This window comes from Atractosteus spatula, chromosome 8 (genome assembly GCF_055471065.1).
Source record: "Atractosteus spatula isolate fAtrSpa1 chromosome 8, fAtrSpa1.hap1, whole genome shotgun sequence".
Taxonomy (NCBI): Eukaryota; Metazoa; Chordata; class Actinopteri; order Semionotiformes; family Lepisosteidae; genus Atractosteus; species Atractosteus spatula.
In genome coordinates, this window is record NC_142713.1 from 25,220,696 (window position 1) to 25,236,675 (window position 15,980).

Here is a 15,980-nt window from a genome sequence, read left to right on the forward strand (position 1 = left end):
AGCAGCCCTTCAGGGATAGAGGTGGCTGCAGAAGCTGAAAGGACTGCTGTCAACACTCCCAAGAGTGTGAGCACAGAATCTAACCCTTTGCTATCTCTCTGATGGGGTCTGGATCCCACTGCCATATGGTGGAACAAACCCTTCCCCCTGGGCTCAACGTTCTCAGTCAGATTAACACAATAATGGGAAACCATAATGCCTTGGAGTAGCTTTGTAGAGCACAGCAGATGTAACATCAGTCAATATATATTTAAACAGTCAGAAAAAGCGACGGGATGACATTCATTTTTAGTTCTACATTGAATTAGAAAATTGCCAAAGGAGCCATTACTGACAAATTAGATAGATAGATAAGACTTTATCGATCCCGAAGGGAAATTAGGCCTAAATCTTTAGAATTTTTTATTTGTATACCAATTGTTCAAAGTGAGAAAATCCCAAAATTCATGAATATACAAAAGTCATTCCTTTCCTAAGGTTCAAACACTGAACAACTGTTGTTTGGCCTTAAATAAGTTTACTTAGACTTTACATGTTCCCCTGACATTGCTTCACTTCTGCCGAGATGAATGGAGGATAATGCTACTATCACGCGTTGATTTGAGATATTCTGTGGCTCCCTGTGGGACTGTGAGATGCACAGCTCACACGGAGATATCCCCCAAAAAAAGGAGTGTAAAACTTCACGATTATCCAGCTACTTACTATTATCTTCTATGTAATCTTCTCCACTTCCTTTTCCCTCTTCAGGAGAAATTAACTGCAAACAAAGGAGACCGATATAAAATTATTTGAACTATGAACAATCAGTGGGACAGTGTATTCATAAAATAATGTAAATACTAGCAGTAAAAGGCATATATGGAATTCCAGTAGGGAGCCTAGGTTGTTGGACTTACAGTAACTTTCATTGCCATTTTCTCCAGCAATGATCCATCTGGTGAGCTACTGTAAGTAGCAATCTTGTGCAGTGTAGACTGCTTGAAAAACAAATTGACCAATATATACAATGCCATCCCTAATATGAATATTGATACTTCTGGATTAGAAAAAAAACAAATTTGGTTGATTTTTGAAGCCCCCTTCCTTTCATCTATGATACAAGCAGTATATTTATTATGGTGGATGATGGGTGGCACAATGGGTCAGTGGTTAGCATTGCTGGGGCCCAGGGTTCAATTCCAGACCCACAGCACTATCGGGGTGGAGTTTGTATGTTCTCTCCATGTTCACATGGATTTTCTCCAGGTGCTCCCACAGTCTGAAGACATACATTCCTTGTGGGTTATTTATCACTAGACCCCACAACTAAATACTATTGAAAACACATTCTTATTTTACACTCTCTGAAAAAGGCTTGAGGAGAACTTTATGATAAAATGCAAGTTGCCTGTAAAGCATTTTCTAAGTCAGGTCATTAAAAATGACAAGAGTGTGTGCGTGTCTGTGTGTGTCTGCCCTGCAGTGGACACACAGGGAGAAATGATCACAACCTTCTCTTAAAGAACGTGTTTATAAAGAAATTAAAGTACTAGTTATGTGAACTACTAGAACCATCCAGAGTGTATCCCACCTTGCACCCATTGCTTTTTGGTATAGGCTCTAACTCCCCTGTGACCCTGTACTGGATGGATTTATTATCTTTATCTTTCCAAAACCATTACAGGATGTGTTCACACTTTGTTTTATATCAAATACAAGCTAAATTAAATGCTGATGAAGGTACCTGTAAGAACATCAATGAAGTGCTTGTTTGGATGATCTCAGTATTTCTGCATTTGTATTCTGTCGTATATCCAATATTAACTTCAATGGGTTAAATGTGGACAAATAATGTTAGTTAAGCTCTTGATGAGCTTTAAAATTATACTTAGAAAATCATTTACACAACAACCATAAAAAACAACCAATGAATGGCCCCCTGTATACAGTATAGTGAAAATTATTTATTCAAGAAGGCTATTTTGTTCTTTTATAACATCTAATGTGTTTGGCATGAAATGTCATGCCTTAAATAATAATTAAATAAGTTATAACTAAATAAAATAGTAAGAATTGAACACAAATTTAATCGGAAAAAGATATGAACTCTAGAGAAATTCTAATACTTTGAGAATAATTAAATATTACCATGTTTTAAATTCTGTTCCTCTACACAACTGATGTTTTTCAACTTTTTTCCCAATTTTTACACAATTAAGGCTGCCATGGGGTAATGACTTTTAGTACATGCTTGGTCTTCAGTGTGGATAATCAAAATATTTCACTTTACACATCTATTTTTGTTATTTACTTTTTGAATGCTACCTAATGGGAAGCATTATATAAAGTCACATCTGTGATTTTACCTTCCAAAGCACCATATTGTATTGTTGTGTTGGTTGATTCCAACGATTCAACATTAAAACCTATATGTGACCTGAAAATAAAGATTTATTACAGTCAATAAAGTTTTAATTCAGAAGAAAATAAATCTCATTTGGTAAAAAAAAATAACCCTTACAATTAAATTCTAAAAATGAAAATGAAAACACATAAAATTGTCAGAATAAAAGAGAAGCCTCATGTTGTCTAGTGTATCTACTCAAAGATCAAATGTGAGTTCTTCTGGGCTGCCCTGCTGACATTACACAAATTGTTATTGCGAGGACTAGATAAGATAGTGCCTTCTGTGAGCCCCAGGAAGGCCAAACATCAAGTAAACAGAAGCTGTACTGTACCTGCCTTGCAATCTCACATAACCCCAGATATCCCTCTCTAAGAATAGAGACATGACTGTCCTACTGTAACTGTGTTTCCGAGGAAAAGAGGATCTTTAGTATTCAGACCAAATCTGGACACTTCCTTTTGACTCTCGTGCTCCTAAATATTTCTCTCCACGTTCTAAAAATCCAGTGAACCTAAAATTATAACAATAAAGGTACAAATATTATATTTGTACCTTAGAAGAAAAACAAAGTCACCAAAGGACTCTTTTTGTAAAATGAACAGTGCCCTTCAGGATCAATAATGTTTTTACGTCAAAATCTTTTTACACTGTTTTGGAAGTCACCCAGCCCTGTGCAGTACTTCAGGAATCCTTGCTATCAGTACCACAGACAGCAATGCAGGTTCATCTGCTCCAAAGAATTAATTTCCTTTACATTCATTGAAGACTTCACTTATCAGTTTGTCGGCTTATACTGTATGCTCCATATTTTCCAAAGATATTTATTAAATAAACAAGACATGACAATTCAGTGAGGTGGACTGATGTCATAGATATCAAATCAGATTTCACACTTGAATCATGAAGTGAGCTCAGTAGAGTGAGAGTTAGCTGCATCATGTCTTTTTTTTGTAAACAGCAGATGTCAGCTACTATGTAATTCTTTGACTTAAAAAAATGCTTAAAAACACTTATGGGAATATATACTGTATGTTTCGAAACTGCTTGTTTTAGATAAAGCCTCTATCATTTGTGTAGGAATAAGAGAGTTTAGCATATATTCATATGCTACAACCTTAGTTTTCTGTTTTTTTAACCAGAAGAAATAATAACAGCTAACTGACGAGGTTGGAGATGGTGAAATGCTTACAAGAAAAACATAATATTGTCTCATCATCTTGCTTCTTCACACATTCCTCTTCCCACACAAAGCTTCCATTAGGCTTTGAGTGCTTGAACACAACAGAGCTGCTGATGTATGGAAAAGGTTTTGTATAGAGTATACGATAACAACCTGTGTTTTTCAAGCCTATCTAAAAATAATATCTGATATGCAATTTATATTTGAAAGAGTCTAACAACAGACTGAAAGTTAATTTCTATGTAACTGAAAATTAATTTCTATGTAACGTTTCAGAGAGATATGCTGTAATCCTTTAAAACAGAGAAAAACTCAAAGATGCAAAATAGTTATGAATACTGCAAAATACATCTCACATGAAGGACATTTTGACTATTAAATCTGAGCCACTACATACTGTACCTGAACTAATGTCTATAAATTACATGTTATTCTTAAATGTCAATTTTATTATGTCGTTTTATTTATCATATTTCTTTGGCCGTGAATGTGTGCCCCACTGATTGTTCAAAGCTCTTTGACAAAGGCAAAGCGCTGATCCGCGGATTAGTTCAACGCCGGATTTAAAGCTGAAACACCAACCGCCCTTCATCTAATACCATTTAAAAACCACATATACAGTATTAAGAACAAGACATATTGCCATGACAACAGATTGCACAAAAAAAATCTAAGCGACAACCCGTTTCCACTAAAGGAAATATAAATTATTGATGATCAGACTTTGTGTCTGCTATTGCTTTTCAAATTTATGGACTTCATACAGAAGCTTACACGCTCATATGGTGATAGAGTACAAAGAAAAAAAACTATCTGCTCTGCAATTTTCTCAGCGCATGAGCTCTAATCTCGAGGGATTTCATTAAATCCAATGGTTTATATTCTTATTCCTAGCATTGCAGTAGTGAAGCTATGATTACACTAAAACAGGTGCTATCTGGGTCATTACTCGCCGGATTCATATCCTTTAATCACATCGATATCTACTGTACTTCCTTGGTGAAGACCAAACCTTTCCACACATTCGGTCACTGAAATATACACATACTGTAGCAGACCTGTCTTCAAGTGGCATGGTAAAGCACAAAGATGGAAGTAATCTTCAGAAAAATACTGAAATTCCTCTTTTTCATAGCATTAGAAAACCACAGTACCCATTCCTGTTCTGGCTGTCTAAGCTCATAAACGAACGTATTTTCACTTTTATAACCTGATTCGACACGAAGGTAGAAGTTGTCATTCTTCATTATTTCACCGCTTGATTGCTTATTGGAGATCACATCATAAACCAGCGCATTAATTGCCTCCAATTTACTGTAATTTAACTTAATTTGCCTTGTATTGCTGACCTTCCTCTGCAGTAGCTACAAATTAAAACATTCCCACTTTCTTTTAATGAACTCAATGAATAACCTTTTTTCGTTTAATGAAAATCATTACATGGCAGAGATAGCATTTTTTTCAGGATGCAACTGAAAAAGTAAGCTAATAGATTTTACATATTAATTAAAAGTAGTAGAAAAGCCTTCGAAATCACGAAGAAATTGCGTTAAAACAACGAAAACCGTATGGCTAAATGTAGGCTTGTAGAACAAGCTAAAGTTGAAAACAAACTGTAAATGATAACCGAAACGGTTATGGATTGTAGAAGCTTATCTATGTTTCAGGCTATATAAACAAGTGAAATGTCAACATCAAACCAGCCTCTTTTCCGCTTTCTGAAGATTCTGCCGGCTTTTTAAATAAATGCCATGATATTATTTTACTACAAAGTAACACTGAATAGAATTAACTCACCCATGGAGTCTAGTAGTATAATGGTCAGCACCTCCGCGTTCAAGCACTGTATTCCTATGGGTGTATACTGTTTGTCTTCGCTTGCCCACGTCTTGCAACAGACTGAAGCGAGTGTGTTGCCTTTAATCTGTTGGTGCTCTAAATGCATCATTTCAAACAATCTCATTAGTGCTCTGCTCTCGCCATCCCGACTGTTTAGTACATTAAATAACTTCCGTATGAACTCACACAATGTTATGATCGCAGTAAGAAAACAATGTATTTCGTAATACATAGGTGTATCAAGAAGTTTATGTGTCCAAATCAGTAAACCTAAATCTAAAACATCCTAAAATGCTTTCACTACTGATCGTGTACCTGTACAGTATGTGTACATTTGACGTTAAAATATTCTTAAATATTTTGCTTAAACCTGTCAATGACTTTGCAGGCATATGATGGTTTAACAAAAATATACAGTATTAGAAAGCCAATCCTACTTCAACAAATAAAATTATGCAAATTAATGTAACCCTTACTGTATGTACAGTATCTCCTATACTGTACATACTGTACAATACAGTGCTTGAACAGACAGGTAGTCAAATGTAATTTTTGCCTCTCCAGTCCATATTTCCTGCTCTGTGCACTGCACATGTCCAAACTAAATATCCGCTTCCTTATCTGCTCTGGAGAGGTAATCAACGTATTAAAAAAATGAAATTTTGACAGATCACGGTTCACCAGATTTAATTTAAACATTGTGGTTAATAGCTAAAATTGTAAATTTTGACCTAAGATTGTCACCCATTACGTTACTGTATATCACTATTTCATGATAGCTGCAGTAGGTTGCTTATACCTTGGAGGTACAGTAGGTGCAATCAATTAAACCTAATATAGTCTGCAAAGGAACAAGTAATAGGTTTATTCCATGCTGAAAAGAGAAGAGAGAAAACACAATGTTTCGGCTGTGAAGCCTTCTATACAGTATAAGAAAACCTAAATTGTAGTAGTCTACTTCATTAAGGTAGTTTCAATATAATATACAGTATTAATAGTTGCTGGATTTGGGGTAGCCACCTATGACCTACAGTATATTATAGACATGAATATATGTATTGAAATCTAAACTCAAAACACTTTTCCAAAAATCAAATATTAGCAGTATCTTTTAGAAGGTTATAACTTTCCGCATGACCTGTTAAATTAATCATTCACAGCATCTACCCTATATAAACCAAATGTACTGTGAGTTGATGCTCCATGTTGAGTTCCAATTGAAAATATGTGGATTATACCAAATTTGTATTAAACATGTTTGATTACAGTACTCAGTTTGCCTTGTTTGCAGGTCTGCTTGTTGTGTCTGAGTGTTTCCCTGTCAGATATTTGAGCTAGCATTCAAGTGTTCAAAACAAACTGGGGGAAGTATTGTTCCTATCAGATTAATGTGGGTGGGTGGATGGGTTGAGTGCCGTCGAGTCGGAGTCAAATCATGGCGAATCTGTGGATAGTTTCCCTGTCACTATCCATAGAGTTTTTATGGCAAGATACGGAAGTAGATTGCCAGGTTTTTCTTGTACGCAGATAGCGTTAAGTGTTGTTGCCACTGTCACGGAAACGTGATCCTCCATCATGAACACCGCCCCATACTGCTGCTGCTCAGTATGGTTTATTAGAGAACCTTGCACCCGACATGGGACACGAATCCATTACCCCGAGATTATGAGTCTCATGCTCTACCAACAGAGTTAGTCAGGGCCCGCCTGTAACAGTACAGTATAGCAATTTATGTTTTTACCAAAGGTAAACCAACACTTTGAGGACATTATTGGCTGAGGAAGCTTCACGTGGACCAGAAGCTTAACAGAAATGTATGCATTTCCTAACACACTATCTACAGAAGTCAAATGTTTTGAAGCACTACACTCAAGTTCCATAAAACTTGACAAGTACCATATGCCAAAACAGACAGAAAGTTGAACCTGCTGGACAAGTTGGAAGAAGCAGGATTTCTGTCCAAAGTAAACTGGAATCCAAATCTCACTTATAATTAAGAAGAATAGAGCAGTAAGGGTATACTATATGGTGATTTCAGTGTCACTATAAAACCAATTCTACAAGCAGAGTAGTACCCATTGACACAATCTGAAACAATTTCTATTATCTACTATTTTATAAATTATCAGGAGGAAAACAGCAACCCTGAGTTGGTAGATGTTTATTTTCAGATGGGGATTGAAGATGAGTCCAAGCTGTTTCTAACCATTCATACTGTACATATTAGGCACTATATTAATATAATTTGCTGGTGTTCAGGGTGGCTTCAACCCCATCAGTGAGCTGGAATAGAACTTACAGAGGGTTCCATGCTTTCAGTGTCAATTAGATGGTATCATTGTCACAAGGGCTAGTGTTGAGCACCACTTGGAGAAACCTTTACAGGGGCTGGAGAAATGACCTGTGAGTAAAGCCTGAGCTTTTGAAGCTGTTTATTACATACTGTGGACATTCTATAGATCCTCATGAACTGCATAAGCATCAAGATTATCTTGACATTCATACCTATCCATATTATGTATCTTACGTAAGATGTTTCTTGGGAGTTTTTATTATCATAGAAAAGTTTTGTCATACTTAGTGACCATACTCCAGTCATAACATCAGATCTTACAGAGGGGACACAGATGGCAATGGACTAGAGATTGATAACATGCATTTCAAGAGGCAAAATTAGTCACATCTGACACTATAATCTGTCCAAACCAGTCAAACTTACTTGTGATGCAGCACAATATGGCATTAGGGCTGTCATGTCACATGTTATGGAGGATGGCAGCAAGTGACCAGTTGCTTTTGCATTAACATCTCTTTCAGCAGCAGAATTCCTGATAGAGAAGACTTAAGTTTAGATTGGAGTGTGAAGCATTTTAATCAGTTACTTTATGGCAAATAATCATATTGGTGACAGACCATCATCAGCCAGCCACCCATCTCTCCCAGCTTCCTGTAGTGGACAAGCCCATTTCAATGGATCATCACACCACTATCCCATGGTACAGATGCAGCCATTCAAAGTGCGCGTCACAGACACGTACCGCAGGTGACGTCGCTCAGTATGACGCAAGATGACGCGTGGCACCGCAGTACGTGATTGGTTGACCGACAGGGGCACTCGTGGTCCGTTGGTCTGTCGTAGAAAGACTTACAGTAAAAACGTCTTTGCTGTGCCCGTTGTAGATATTGAATTTTACCACTGAAGGGAAATCTTAGTAGCTGAGCATAAAAAGAATAGGAGCATACTGTAACGCGTGTGAAGGCCATAAACGATATTAATTTTGGAACATAAACATACAGTATATACTGTAGCTGGTCTTGGTACTTTAAAGAAAAAAATACACACCAGTATTCCATTTCTCCCTAAACATTTTAAGCTTTGAAGTCTTTAACTAACATGATACCGGAGTCAACAAGCATACTTTTAGAATTTGATTAAAAGGGAATATAATATGGAATCGCGTATCTAAAGAATTTAATAACGGTATTCGTGTGCTGCGACAGGGCTGTGTAGGGCTTTTTCGCCTGCCTGTTCATGCGAGCTGTCTTCTAGCCGACTGGTCTAGGTGCGTGACTAGCAACTGGGAGGTTGTGTGATCGAATCCAGCTGGTGCCGGACTTTTCTTTTAACAAACATTTCTTCGAAAAAATAGAATAGCGATATTATGGACAATAAATTGACTTTTATATTTCAAAATATCGCAACATGAACGATATTTGCGATATTTTGAACATATCTTCCCTTCTGACAGCGGTTCCTCCTTCTATTGTGTGTGTGTGTGCAACAGAGTAAATTTTTATAGAGAAATGGAGGCTGGACAGTATGCGTTACAATATAAACATTTATATTGATTTAAATCGTGTTCTGATTTAAATCGCAAACGCGTGTTTAATTATGTGTTTTTTAATCATAATCAGGCTAATGCATTTCTACATTTTCTGTATGAACCAGCTTAGAGGTTCATACAGAAAGACAGCTTGTGTTTAAATTGAGTGTAAGGTAATTTATGCTTCTAAAGTCATGGTCAGCATTTATTATTGTACTGTGCTGTAAACTTTTTCTGTGCCTAGTCACATTATTTTATAGCGTTTTTATTGCGTTATTAAATCCGGTGGCGCTGTGTGTTAGAGTAGTTTCCTGACTCCCTTGTCACATGGTCTGTGATTGAATCCCATAGAACTATGACTTTATTTTTTAACAAACATTTCTTTGAAAAAATGAAACGTTTCCCTTGGTCAGAGATTAAATAAAACCTCACTCGCACCAAACAAATTTATATTTCTAAATATCACAAAATACGTTCATTGTCTTCCAATCGAGTCGAGTTGACATTGGAAGCCTGCCACACCCGGACTGTTAAACCAACGCATTAGCACGTCAAAGCCCATCGAGGGTATTGAGCCAGTATTGCCTTTAGTATTCCCCCCTCTCCCCTCAATTCAATTCAATTCAAGGTGTTTTATTTGCATGACAGATGGGTACAAGCAGTGTTGGGTATGTATATTGTAACGCTTACGGCAGACAGGCACTGTGTAAGAGCCGGCGCACCAGAGCAGCGCACCGAGGGAGCGTCTGCATTTCTAACTTAGTTTTTAAAATTAGTCAAGCAATATGAAGCATCTCCTTTTACTTAGTGCCTGAGCATAAAAAGAATAGGAGCATACTGCAACGCGTGTGAAGTCCATAAACGATATTAATTTTGGAACTTAAACATACAGTATATGGCTGGTCTCGGTACTTTAAAGAAAACATACACACCAGTATTCCATTTCTCCTAAACATTTTAAGCATCGAAGTCTTTAACTAACGCGATACCGGAGTCAACAAGCATACTTTTAGAATTTGATTAAAAGGGAATATAATATGGAATCGCGTATCTCAAGAAATTAATAACGATATAATTATATTCATGTTGCAAAAGAACTGCAACGGACATAAAAACTCCCTTGCTTTTAACAGAGCGTTCCATAATTTCTAACTACGAAAATGCCAGGTGAAAGGATTTGTAAACATATTTTGTTAAAGCAAGTCAGAACCCATTCAGAGCCTACATTACATTTTAGCGTTTCATTCTGAGCAGAAGACCCTCACACCTGAAGAAGGGGGAGGTGTTTTTCGCTGGAAATCTCGCCTGCTTCTACTTTACAACCGGAGTGCTGGCTGTGACGAATTAAACCGGTATTACAGGTTACAATCACAGACCATGTGACATGGGAGTCAGGAAACTAACACAGCGCCACCAGATTTGATAACGCTATGAAAACGCTATAAAATAATGTGACTAGGCACAGAACAAGTTTACAGCACAGTACAAAAATGCTGACCATGACTTTAGAAGCATAAATTGCCTTACACTCAATTTAAACACAAGCTGTCTTTAGCCCTCTAAGGTGGTTCATACAGAAATGTAGAGATCCAGGCTCAGAACACACAGCTTCATTAGCGAATACATATGCAGGACAACTAGAGAAGACGTTTTACAGAGGATGGATTTTTAGAAACATCCCATCAGTGACATCACTGAAGTCAACTCCTAGGTACTGTAACTGTCGTGTGGATAGTTTCACAAGAATCAGACAAAGGTTTAAGCATCGCTTGTTCTAGATAAAACTGCAAAAAAAAACAACAACCCATAATGTACTTCTTTGCGGCTCTGTTTGCCCAAATCATATATTCACAACGTGAAATCTAGAAAATAATATTACGTAACCAAAATCCGCAATATGGAAACAGAACCTGTGTAATTGTTGATAGATGATGTACTCGTAACATTTTTTCAAGACGAACTACAACATTTAAAAAATGACTTGTATGTACTTGATATCTCTAATCAATCCACGGGTCCCAGCACGAAACGAAAGTAAAACGCATACCGTTTCGCGCTTCTTATTAGTTGCTCAAAAGTAATTTGACCGTATGAAATGCATAATATAAACCTAGAAACATATACGTGAGTAGTACTTAAGCACTGTAGTATCGGTGTTAAGACATACCTCTCAAATACTGTAAATCAAGTTAAAAATATCTCAAGATTCTGGTCATAATGAAACCATGTTTCGTGTATGTTTTCTTTAAAGTACCGAGACCAGCCATATACTGTATGTTTATGTTCCAAAATTAATATCGTTTATGGCCTTCACACGCGTTGCAGTATGCTCCTATTGTTTTTATGCTCAGCTACTAAGATTTCCCTTCAGTGGTAAAATTAGATATGAATATTCAATACTTAAACGGGCACAGTTAAGACATTAAATATACATATACATACTGTATACAGTACAGTTTGCATACGGTAATATGTTTATGTCCCTAAATCAATCTCTTTTATGAGCATGTGAAAGGCATGGTGAATCACTGTACTTTGCATGATTGGAAAAAAATGCGTGATTGCGAAATGCTGTGGCGTTACTTTTACAAAGACGGTCAATGAAAAAAAGAATGTGGACCAGGGCAATACTTTGAGTTTACAGCTTGTCCAAGGTCATTTATTATTAATACTATTATTAATATCTTCGTTAAAGACTTTGATGGCTACAGCTCAAACATGAGAGGTTGAGCTTTATTAGCTCCACCTTGCGGAAATTCCGGATACTATTATTTTGCTAGCGGTATTTACCGGTAACTCGCGGTATTTACCGGTAGCTTGCGGTAGACTGCGTACAGCGTACCGGAAAATAATGCGGTATCGCCCGCGCATTTTGAATGGCTGCATCTGTACCTGAGTTGCATCCAGTTTATGACCTACAAAAGTTGGCCAAGCAGATTGCATTGCCAAAGCACATTTTGAGGAGAGCCATGTCTTTGGAAAAGTTCTGTCTTGGGAAGAATGTATTTTCTCTAGGCGACTGAATTGATCTTACGTTACTAGGCAAATGCAAGAGTAATATCTATGCACTCCTGAAGGCTGGCCAAGTGTTTCAGTCCAGACTGGACTACAACCTTTTCCCCCCAGAGGCCTACCGAATACAAGTGAAGTATGTCCCCATCTTCAACTCTTTCGGACCAAACTTGAGAAATGATTCCTCTGGGACCTATTGCTCAAATCAGCCCAGTAGTTTTCATAGGGTAATGAAATGATGAAGTAGAAGATGATCTTGGCAACAGCTCACTCTGTTCAGGGCACAGTTGAACTGTACATTAAATGTTCAATAGTGCCTGGGGAATTGCACAGCCAAAATGGCATGACAAACTACCAGAATCCTTGCTCAATAGAGGGACAGTCTCTGGTCTGTCCTGTCCTCTGGTGTCACTTACAGTACATCTGCTAATAGTGAGTTTGTAGGTCAAGTGAGTGAAAATAGAACTAATCTGTGATACACTTCAGAGCCTTGTTTATGAACATAAAATGAATATTAGACAAATTAGTTAGTCAGCAGTAAAATACACTGACTAGCATCAAGCCATCCTCTTTTCACATCAGGTTTAAATAGGCAGATCTTGATAAGCAGGGTATTTGTATTGCTAGTGGTGAATGAGGCTTGTATAAATACAGTTTATTTTAGTAGCTGCAAAGACAGTTGACTACTTGTTTTGTTTTGCATAGCCCAGCACTTTGTTTGTCTCATTGGTCTTGTTTGTGTTTGTTTTAAAGGCGCTGCTGTAAGACTGCTGTTGATGGTTTTACAAAACATTTCTCATTGTCAGTAGGTTTTCAATGTCCTCAGATGTGCTGTTCATCTGATTATAAGTTGTGGAGTCCTCTAGTGATTTTGTTTTACTAGTGGGCTTGTTTCTTAGCGTCCAAAGTACAACCCTTTCAGAGATTTAAAACTTGATCTTGTTATACAGCTCTCACTGCATAGTCCTGTCAAAGAGCTTGACCTTGAAACTGTCTCCCATTTCCCACTGGCTAAGGTGGTGGGTGCAGGTGCCTATTGCAGACTAAGTGCTAGAAGTCGGGACATGGACCATTCTAGTTGCTGGTTCCTGTCTTCCAGGGTGAAAAGTCAGGCTTGCAGAAGCAGTGGTTCCCCTGGTGTGAAGGCTTTGTTATAGAGTTCTCTCCTTTACAAAGGCATAGGAACATCAGGGTCCATAGGCAGGAGCTGGATGGCAAAAAGGAGCTTTTTTCATCCCTGTGAAAGTCTAGGAGGGACCTTCAGAGTGTGTCCCAGTTATGCTTCTTTTCCCATACACAGATATTGTGGCAGGGATAGGCAGCTGAGTACCTTGCAGCATCCTTTCACATCCCACTGGAGTTGCAGCTTCACTCCTACATTATGTCGTACTTATTCATGGCAAAGGGATCCATTATAGACATAAGTGGGGTCTGACTCCAGCTTGGCAGGTGTCTTTCGCTCTTCCTTTCATTACTGAGGCAACTTCCCTGAAGAACAATTCCCGAAGACCAGTGCAGCACTTACTGTATAAGGGTTCTAGGATTTAACAGATGTTTCATTCAGGAATAGTGGCAATAAATCACTATCTCTACAAATGGAAATAATATAGAATGATGAGAGACTATAAGAGATAGAATCCAAATCTGGGTTGTCTGTCTGCCACACACTCTCACACTTACTCACAGTATAATAGGGTCACAGTGTGGGGGAGGGGAGATATAACAGAAACACAAATACTAGTATTCACTAAACTAGAACTGGAATGTGACAGTAAAATGCCAGAAAAATAAAATTCAGGCCTGTAAGTGCAGTAGGTACCCCAGCAGCCCCTGAGAGAAGGAGGCTGTATAATTTACAATATGTCCCTCTTAGTGCTCTGGTCCATTAAAATAAGTAACTCAGCAGCCCATGCCTGCCATCTCAGTAGCCTCCAGCTGCTCCTATTATATAATTGTTGCAACAGTTCCTAAAGGAATTTATTTTCAGCTTTATAAATGACATTAAACATCTAATGCAAAATAGAATATAAAAATACTGTTACATTAAAGAATTAACACTTGAATTACTAGCACTTAAACATGAAGTTTACTAATATAAAACAAATCCACATTGTAGGAAATGCTAATGTCCAAAACAATCTCTTTAATATATCTTAGTTTTTCTTCATTAAGTCTCTTTATGAGCCTGAGTATGTATTTTAAATTTGTAGTAATCAGCAATATGGAAGGCTAGTGTTGTCTTTATCTTCAAAACAGAATAAATATTTAAAATTATTTTTAAGCAGTGTGTTTGATCTTAACCTACATTGTTCAGCATCCATTTCCTGATATATTTGTCATTCCCACCCATGTCTATTCATCATAACCTGATTACACATTAACAACTTTTCAGCCAGAAATAAATGAGCAAAATGTCAATTAGCAAACTGAGGGGAAACTGCATTAAGTTCTGTTGGAACATACGTTAACTAGGGCATATTTCAAAGAAAAGAGTCAGCACAGAAAAACTTCAGTAAACAAGCAAGCACATCTTATTTCTGACAGTTAATCTTCAGGTACAGAGAACCAATGCATTAGGATGGTGTGACAGTTGTGGTCCCCCTTATAGCACAAGATGGCACTTCAGTCTTTACTTCTGTGGAATTATTATAAAGGCTCTGAGTTTTAAGTCATTTATTTGAAAGCAGTTTCTTGCTCTGTTCCTTTACAGGATTCTGTGGAGTGGGATGATGAGGACAGGGTCTTGAGGTTAGAAACCTCAGGCCAGGTTTATTGTGTAATTTCCAAGAGTTTCAGCTGAAGCAATGCTGTTGAGACTGTGCTGTATAATGCAACTTCAAGAGACTGCTGAAACTCAGGCTGAATTAGATTTTTCTGGCATTCCGGTATAGTTCCACTAGTTTGCCTTCTTAGGGTTGTAGCTGACACAATGGTCTTCAGACTGAGGTGAATTATGCACTCTATACACCAGTGGCTTACAACACTAGTCCTTGAAGGCTGCAGGTTCTGTAAACTTTCATTACACCTCTACTCTTAATGACCTAATTGAGCTAATCATTAACATAATTGGACAAGTTTAAGACTTTCAGAGATCTCCAGAGGCTGATGATGTAAAGAGACCCAGAAACACTGAAAGGCACTGAAAGACTGGAACCTATGTTATACCCTGAGGACTATGCTCATACACAAGTCTGGTTCCTTAAGTTTGGTTTCCAAAGGATACAATGGAGGCTGTTAAGACACTGTGGAATCTGTGTCCTAGACACAAAGGGCAATGCTCCAATCTGGTCAACTTCCACAGTGTTGTCACCAAAGTGTTATGGTAAAGATGAATACAGTTGGCAATATTTTAGGTTCTCTCCCTTCAAGGGGTCTAAGCAGTGATCCAATTTGGAGATTAGCTTGGAAGAGTCCATTCACAAGTATTTATTTAAAAGACAGAGAGAAAAAACTAAAAAATATTAAGTATGATAATTTGACCAGCCAAGGAGAGGGTAAAATGTTCAGTTTTCAGTAGGGGTAGCAGTATTCCTGTAGAAAAGTAAAGAAAATAACATACAGGGTACTGTATCTAACCAAGGAGAAGAGGTCTTATGATCACTCAGGCAAAAATGACATGGAGCAACCCCTGCTACCGCGACTTCAGGAAAGGACCCCTTGAATGATGTAATTACAATTCCGTTGGACTAATTTCATATAATGTCTCAGTATGACATTGGAATCAAAGCCCTATTCC

The 15,980-nt window shown here is 37.6% G+C and overlaps 1 protein-coding gene across 2 annotated transcripts in view; it reads right to left on the minus strand.

Annotated features, from left to right (window-relative positions):
- syt1a (synaptotagmin Ia) overlaps nucleotides 1-15,980 on the minus strand; it is a 310,241-nt gene that overhangs the window by 190,519 nt on the left and 103,742 nt on the right. For both annotated transcript variants that reach the window (XM_088922848.1, XM_088922846.1), the window contains exon 2: nucleotides 706-760. The gene's annotated coding sequence lies outside the window, so the exon portion shown is untranslated. The remainder of the gene's footprint in view (nucleotides 1-705; nucleotides 761-15,980) is intronic.